Raw genomic sequence first — 9,366 nt, 5'->3', positions numbered from 1 at the left:
AAAAAAAAAAAAGAGAGAAAAAAATATCAGAAAAATACAAAAAAATCAAGTATTTATCAATTCCATCATCTCTTGTTCCAAAAATAAAAAGAGAATAGTCAATGTAAATAAGAGTCATGTAAATAGTCATTTTGTTGTTTCATTGTAATAAGCAAGGAGGGTGTATGCCATTGATGTACAACGCGAGTAATTGTGAAATACCTCAAACCCATTCACAATTCTCGTAAAGTCCGGACAGCTAGTTAGATTTCGACCTCAGTTATTAGCCTGAGAAACTATCTCTTGGTGATTAGTAGTCATAACTTCAGATCTTTCTTTACACATGTGTAGATACACTTTACACTCTTATCACATGTCTTTATTTGTTATCAGTGCTAGGATTGTGCCTTTGATAGCTAGATTGACATCTCCATTTTGCTGTGAGCTTAAACTGTTTTTCACATGTCACATTTGATGGAATCTGAGCTCATATTTTGTCCTTAGGTTTTGTAGGTACACCTCTGGTAAACCTTCACGAGACTTCAACTCGTCCACTAGGGACACTTAGTGGTTTAAAAGGCTTAGTGCATACGCTAAATGCATTCGGAAGACCAGTGACAGTGGTATAGTTAGGATTTCCTTAGTTTTGTTTTACTTGAGGACAAGTAAAATTCAGGTTTGGGGGTATTTGATGAGTGCCAAATATTGTATATATTTATCCCTTTTTGATGGCATTTAACTCATCTTTTGTGCAGTAATTCTACATTTTATCCCATATTCTGTGTTTTCATTGTTTTCAAGAATAAATATTTTTATTAATTAATTTTGCATTTTTAGGTAATAAATAAAGTCTGGATGACTTGCGGAGCAAAAAGAGCAGAAAAGTAGTGAAAAGCCGGGAGAAATCACGCAAGGAAGCCGCGAAGAATGTTGCGCACAACCTCATTTTCTACACACAAAAACGCCTCCGTTCTCAGCCATCAGATCAGTTCTCAGAAGCATCCGATGGTCGATCCTTCATAGAGCATCAAAATCTGAAGTCTCTGCCAAGCACCACAGCGCTGAAATTCCAAGCCTTCAGATTAGATGGTAGTTGAATCCAACGGTTGCTCCCTTGATGTGCATCGAAGTTTGATATCTCCGCCTTACACTACAGTACCTAACTCCATCAAGTACCGTTCGTTTCGTTGTATCCCTTCATCCGACGGTCGCTCCTCGCTTACCTCCGCATCACCGTCCGATCTACCTACCAGCTCCACATCTCACGGCTTAGTCTCGCTGAACATCAAACCTTGATATCCCGCCTAACACCCTAACAACCGAATCATTTAACCTCAACCAAACATCCCCTCCTTCCTCTCCATCGACCTCATTTTCTCTTCCACCCCCTCACCTCTGCAGAGACACCATGTCCTGCCACCACCAAACACCATAGCCACCCTACATCAAAGACATCGAAACACATCCATCCTATTAGCCTATTTCGCTAGTTTCACAAACCCTCTCAAATTTAGGGTTTTGAAATTAGGGAAATAGAGTTATAGGCATGACAGAGATGGAAGAAGAAGCAATAGAAGCATGGGAAGAGCAGGAGGAACAAGAAGAGAGCATGGGTCGTCGACGTGGGTGAAGAATTTTAGGTAAACCCTAACCCTGGTTTTCTCGGTTTTCAAAATTAGGGTTCTGCTTACATTTTTTTTGTATAAATAGAAGAGATGGGTATGGTGTAGAAGGTGTTCTTGGATTAACCAAGTAACCAATTAGGGTTAAATTTCAGTTTTAATTTAATTTTAATTTTAATGTTAATTTCAAGATCAATTTTAACTGTTCAATTTTAGGGTTTTTATAATTTAATGTTCTTATTTTTAATTCTGTTTTGATACTAATGTTTAATTTTCGTATGATAATTTCCTGTTTTGATGTTTAATTTCAATGTGTGTGCTGTTTCATGTTTTGTTAATGATTTAATCTTTCACTGTTTTAGTCCCTGTTAGTGTTAGTTTATCATGTTAGGTTAATGTTGTTCACTGTTAATGCTTGATGCTCCTTGATTAAATATTTTTCGTGGTTGTAGTAATGATGATAAGGGGTATCGTTCAAACTCGGACTTGTGAAGGTAATGGATTTTTAGATTTATAAAAAATTATATACACAAAAATATTAACAATGGTGCAAGAGGTACTGGGGTTTAGGATTCCACCGAATTCATTTCTTAAGGTTCAAATAATGATTCTTTTAACAATTATAGCTCAGTAAATATATAAAATATATTGACTCTTATATTTGCCAAGATAAATTCTCCAAATATTAGATGTAAATGTTATGCATGAGGCATCAAATCATCTAAGCTAAGCATGCCGCATCAAATCAAATGACAACTAATTTTTTCAAATCATAATTTCAATTAAAATTAGTGCAAAAGTCATGAGAAGAATTAAATATAATTACCCAAGTGTGAAATAAGGCTTCCTCCATCACCCCAGTGTTGGGGTTTAGCTCATCATGGTGTAATTCATCTCAAAATATATTATTATTGCTCCAAAGTTGATTACAAATGAGTAAACAATGCAACAGAGAAATCGCAACAGCAGTTCCTGTTGCGAAGACGATGTTGGACTGATACAGAGAAACAAATGGTGACGGAAAATAAAGTTCTGTGGCTGAATAAGCTGTTGCAAATCGGTTGAAGAAACTTTTGCGAAGATGAAGAAACTGTTGCGCTTCGGATGAAGAAACCGTGGCCGATTCCTTGTTCTTCAGACAGCAGCAGCAGCAGTTTCTCTGTCAATTTTTCTCTCAATTCCTGTGGAGTCTACACTCCTCCTATAGACCCCAAACTCTCGACCCTCTCTAGTACTCCCAGGGAACATATTTATACACCTACAGCTCGTTGAATCTCCCTCAATTACTCCATATAATTCTCTTTAACTCGGCAGTAAAGAAAAATATTCTTGGGAATATTTTCTTTCCATTCTTGCTCTGGTACGCATAGATTTCCATCCTGGTCACTCTAGAAGTGTTTAAACACGTCCCAAAACGTTGCTAGAGCCCTCATGCATGAGAAGAACACGTTCAAATCTTCTCCAATCCCGTGTCCAACCCGTGTTTCCCTGTTTTTCTTCCGTGAATTGTCCAGCTAATTATGGCCAAATTTGATCGAACCAAAAGCCCAAAACGTGTTCCTTAACCTATATCACATCTTCCTACCAAGTTTGAGCCATTGAATCGCACCACAACACCTTCATTTTGTCGATTGAAATTCTGCCAGTTGATGAACCAATTTTCCCGCCAAAAAGTTTATTTGAATTTGAGAAGAAGGTGCCCCTTATCCAGAGTGCTGGGGTGCGAATAGTAATTTGGGTGGAAATAGTAATTTTGGGGTGGAAATGATAATTTTTCTGGGATCCTCCGGTACATTTCTGGGACGTTTCCGGTGCATTTCTGGGGTGCCTTCGGTACATTTCTCCGGGGTGTAAATCATCACTTTTTGAGCAACTCTTTCCACAGAAGGGTATTTTCTCCAAAAACACCTAAACAAACATAAAAACACCGTAATAAGAACAAATGGATACTAACAAAATACACAAAAGAGATGAAAATAGACACATAAATGTGTCTATCACTCCTCTTGATGTTTAATGTTAATGCATGTTTAGTTCCATGTAATGTTAATATACCTGTTTTGTGATACATGTGAAGTGATAGAATGCTAGGCTAGAAACCTTTGAAGCACTGAATTGATTGAGTAATGGAAGAAATCAGTGCTCATAGCAAGCTTATTATCTTGCCATTCCATTTTTGTATGCTTAGGTTGCACTGATTTGATTGAGCATTGGGAGAAACTAGTGCTCACTAGTGACAATGAGCAAGCTAGTTCTCTTCCCACTCTAGATGAATGCCTTAGCTTTGCTTTGTTACTTCTTCTCCACATCCCTGCCCTTGGCCTTAGGCCTTGGTTCATTTATCTTGTTCACACTGTTTTCTTCATTGTCATCTTTCTTTGCTGTTTAGTCATTGTTTTGTTTAATTTTGTTCATTGCCTTTTTTTGCCCTGTTTACTTCCCTTGGCTTGCTGCAACTCTGTTGCTGCTGCTGTTTTCTTCCACTGCCCTGCAGTATTGCTGCTGCTGCTGCATTGCTTTCTTTGCCTTGTGCTGCTGCTGTTGCTGTTGTCTGCTGCTGCTCCACTGCTGCTGCCTAAGTCCTACTGCTGCTACTGCTTCCTCTCCTAGGCCCAGCCACAGTTTAGGTTAAAGCCTCTGAAGCCCAGTTTCTAAGACCAAAAGCCCAAATCCACAGTTCTATCCCAAAGGCCCAGTTCACATCAAAAGACATTGAGCCCAATTCACAGTTCACTGTTAGCCCAAGGCCCAGTGCAATTCAAAAGACCAAAGCCCAAACTGCTTCACAGTTAATCAAAGCCCATCTTGCTCTTATTGTGAAAGCAACAGTTCCTAAGGGTATTCAAAGCCCATTGATATTCAAGACCCTTTGGTATTCAAAGCCCATTAGCAAATTTAGAACCCAAAATAGCTAGAAACTACAAAACACTCCCAATCTCTGTGGATCGACCCGTACTTGCACGAGCTACAACCGACGACCGTGCACTTGCGGTATTACTGTAGGCCCGCGTTTTTATTGCGCTTAATTTTATACATATCTCCGGACCCACCAAGTTTTTGGCCGGGGATAATTTTTAGGACCTTTTAGAAGCCTACCATTAAGAGATCCTATAAATAAGGCAATAGGCATCATGGGGAAGATGTAATTGAGTGAAAACCAAAGTTAGTGGCAAAGAGAGAATCAAAGTGAGTTTATGTAAGAAGTTGTATGTATAACTATAGTTTTGAGAGTGAAATAAAAATTCAGTTGTTTCATTGAGTGTTGTGAGACCATTTTCAAACCATTCAATACCCATTTAGCCCATTAACTCCAAAATCATTTCCAACAAAGTGGTATCAGAGCCATAAGATTCTAATGGCTAGTGAAATGTTTCCGTTTCATGTACCTTAACTCACCAAAGATAACTATGAAAATTGGAGTATTCAAATGAAGGCGTTATTAGGCTCGCAAGATGCATGGGAGATTGTAGAGAAAGGTTATGTTGAACCGGATGATGAAGCGGCGCTTCCGCAAAATGAAAAAGATGCGCTGCGCATTTCAAGAAAGAGAGACAAGAAGGCTCTCTACCTCATCTATCAAGGAATGGATGAGTCGTCATTCGAAAAGATATCAAGAGCCGCTAATGGAAAGCAAGCGTGGGAGATTTTGCAAAATTCATTCAAAGGCGTGGACAAAGTAAAGCAGGTGCGGTTGAAAACTCTAAGAGGTGAGTTCGAATCTCTCTCCATGAAAGAGTCCGAATTGATATCGGATTATTTTTCAAGAGTTTTAGTTGTTGTTAATCAACTAAGAAGAAATGGCGAGGTCATGGGTGATAGTCGTGTGATCGAAAAAATACTACGGTCACTTGTTCCTAAATTCGACTATATCGTCGTTGCAATCGAGGAGTCCAAAGACGTTGAATCCATAACCGTGGATGAGCTCATGGGATCTCTTCAATCCCATGAAGAAAGAATGAGAAAGAGAAATAAAGAGGGAGCGGTAGAACAAGTTCTACAAGCTAAGCTTACTTTAAAAGACAAAGGAGAGAGCTCTAGTAGTAATGCTAGAGGAAGAGGACGCGGCTACTACGGCGGAAGAGGAAGAGGCAAACAAAATAACGATGATCAGAGGGTCCAGAGGTCGAGCTCCACAAGAGGTCGTGGCAAAGGAAACAATTCATGGCGCAACAATAATAGGTCAAGGTATGACAAATCTCAAGTCGAATGCTATAACTGTCATAAGCTTGGTCATTATGCTTCGGACTGTCGATCTTCTTCAAATAATGTCGAGGAGAGAGAAAACTACTCTAGTAAAGAAAATCAAGAAGACAAGACCTTGTTGGTGGCATGCAAAGGAGGTGACTATGATGAAAATTGTACATGGGTGCTTGATACGGGAGCAAGCAACCATATGTGCGGCACGAAGGAGAAATTTGTGGAGCTTGATGAATCAGTTTCCGGCAATGTGACGTTCGGAAATGGAGCGAAAACTCCGGTGAGTGGTTTTGGAAAAATTTTGACTCGATTAAAACATGGAAGCCATCAATTTATTTATAATGTTTATTATGTCCCTAACGTAAAAATGAATATATTAAGTTTGGGACAACTCTTAGAAAAGGGCTATAGGATGAACATGGAAAACCTTAGTCTTTTCATAAGAGATAGGAGAGGAAAACTAATTGCCAAAGTGCCAATGACGGGAAATAGGATGTTCTATCTGAACATTCAAAATGACGTCGCGAGATGTCTGACTGCTTGTGTGAAAGACTCGTCATGGCTCTGGCATCTTAGATATGGACATCTAAATTTTGGAGGATTAAAGTTACTATCCAAACAAAATATGGTTAGAGGTTTGCCAAGAATAGACCACCCAGATCAATTGTGCGAAGGATGTTTACTTGGAAAATATTTCAGAAAAAGTTTTCCTAAGGAAACACTGACGAGAGACACAAAGCCACTAGAGTTAGTTCACAAAGACGTTTGCGGACCAATAAATCCAAGCTCGTATGGTGGAAATAACTATTTTCTCATATTTGTCGACGATTTTAGTCGAAAAATATGGGTTTATTTCTTGAAACAAAAATCAGAGGTTTTCTCCAATTTCAAGAAATTTAAATCCCTTGTAGAGAAATAAAGGGGCTTCGAAATTGCGGCTATGATATCAGACAGAGGAGGTGAATTTACCTCGAAGGAGTTTGAGTCTTACTGTGAAGACAATGGAATCCGTCGGCCTCTTACGGTTCCATATACACCTCAACAAAATGGAGTTGCCGAAAGGAGAAACAGGACAATTCTCAATATGGCCCGGAGTATGTTGAAGACAAAGAGAGTGCCCAGGGAATTTTGGGCTGCAGCGGTTGACTGTGCGGTTTATCTGATAAACCGATGTCCCACAAAAAGCGTGTGGAACATGAATCCTTTAGAAGCATGGAGCGGAGTAAAACCTGGCGTCTCACACTTACGAATATTCGGAAGTATCGCATATGCTCATGTGCCGAGTCAGCTGAGAACGAAGATGGATGACAGGAGTGCCAAGTACATATTTATCGGTTATGACTCTCGATCCAAGGGATACAAGTTGTACAATCCAATCAATAGAAAGGTCATCACAAGCAGAGATGTGGAGTTCAATGAAGAAGGCGTCTGGGATTTCGTTGTCCAAGAAAAGGATTACAATTTTCTCCCTATCGAAGAAGAAGAAGAAGAACAACCACCCGAACCAGTCGCTCCAGCTATTTCACCACCACCATCACCTCCAGCAGTACATCATGAGGATCCATTATCAGCAGATGAAATTTCAAGCGAAAGGCCTTTACGGACGAGGAGTTTAAATGACATCTATGGAGACAATATATCTCTTTTTTGTCTCTTTGCAGAAAGTGAACCAATAAATTTCGAAGAAGCAGTCAAAAGCGAGAAATGGAGAAAGGCGATGGATGAAGAAATCCAGGCTATTGAGAAAAATAACACCTGGGAGCTTTTAACACTTCCGAAAAGAGAAAGAGCAATTGGAGTGAAATGGGTGTACAAAGCCAAGAAAAACGCTAAAGGGGAGGTTGAAAGATACAAGGAAAGATTGGTTGTAAAAGGTTATAACCAAAGAGCAGGTATCGATTATTACGAGGTATTTTCTCCTGTCGCATGTCTTGAAACTATTAGACTAATTATTTCTCTAGCAGCTCAAAATAAATGGAAAGTCCATCAAATGGACGTCAAGTCTGCCTTTCTAAATGGGCATCTTGAAGAAGTGGTATATATCGAGCAACCACCTGGGTACGAAGCCAGAGGACATGGAGATAAATTCCTTAAGTTGAAAAAGGATTTATACGGCCTAAAATAGGCACCAAGGGCGTGGTATAGCAGAATCGACAAGTATTTCCAAGAAAATAATTTCAGTAAGTGCCCGCATGAATATGCTCTCTATGTGAAAGTGGATGAAAAGGGAGATATGTTGCTCGTCTGCCTATATGTGGATGATTTGATCTTTACCGTCAATAATCCAATAATGTTAGAAGAATTCAAGAAAGCAATGACGAGAGAATTTGAGATGACGGACATCGGTCTTATGTCATACTATCTCGGGCTCGAAGTAAAACAACGGAAAAATGGAATTTTTATATCTCAAGAAGGATATGCGAAGGAAATCCTTAAGAGATTTAAAATGGAGGAGTGTAATCCGGCAATTACTCCCATGGAATGCGGAATCAAGCTATCAAAGATCGATGAAGGCGAGAAGGTCAATCCGACTCTTTACAAGAGCCTTGTTGGAAGTTTGAGATACTTAACTTGTACAAGGTCAGATATTCTCTACGGAGTAGGACTGATTAGTCGCTACATGGAAGCACCTACGGTTACCCATATGAAGACTGCCAATAAAATTCTGCGCTACTTAAAAGGTACGCTTGATTTCAGTTTATTTTACTCGTCATCAGACAAGTACAAACTCGTTGGATATAGTGATTGGGCCGGAGACTTAGATGAAAGGAAAAGTACTACTGGTTTTGTATTTTTCCTCGGAGATACGGGCTTCACTTGGAGTTCGAAGAAGAAACCGATCGTCACACTTTTCACTTGTGAAGCTGAGTACGTCGCAGCAGCATCGTGTGCTTGTCACGCGATATGGCTAAGGAGTTTAATGAAGGAACTTAAAATGGAGAAGGAAGAACCGACTACAATATTTGTGGACAACAAGTCAGCAATAGCTTTAGCAAAGAATCCAGTGTTCCACGACCGCAGCAAGCACATCGACACACGGTACCATTTTATCCGAGAGTGCATATCGGAGAATAAGGTACAACTGAAATATACAAAGTCTCAAGACCAAGTTGCGGACATATTCAAAAAACCTCTAAAGCACGAGGTATTCGTCAAATTACGAGAAATTCTTGGAGTTACTTCAAATCAAGTTTAAGGGCGGCTGTTAAGAATGTAAACTTGATTTTAGTTTAGAAGTGTCTAGAATTATCTAGGCCCAACTAGTCTATTGTATATTAGTCCATAATACTCTAGCCCATCTAGAGACTTCATGGCTATTAGAGCCCAAGTTCTCTAGAATATTCTAGTTAGTTGTAAAGTGAATGAGTCATGAATATTCTAGACCAAATTAGAGTAGTGAAGAGTTGGTTAAGAGATCCTATAAATAAGGCAATAGGCATCATGGGGAAGATGTAATTGAGTGAAAACCAAAGTTAGTGGCAAGGAGAGAATCAAAGTGAGTTTATGTAAGAAGTTGTCTGTACAACTATAGTTTTGAGAGTGAAATAAAAATTCAGTTTTTTCATTG

Source organism: Papaver somniferum, chromosome 6 (genome assembly GCF_003573695.1).
Source record: "Papaver somniferum cultivar HN1 chromosome 6, ASM357369v1, whole genome shotgun sequence".
Taxonomy (NCBI): Eukaryota; Viridiplantae; Streptophyta; class Magnoliopsida; order Ranunculales; family Papaveraceae; genus Papaver; species Papaver somniferum.
The sequence above is the reverse complement of the archived record's forward strand: the minus strand, read 5'-3'. Positions refer to the sequence as shown.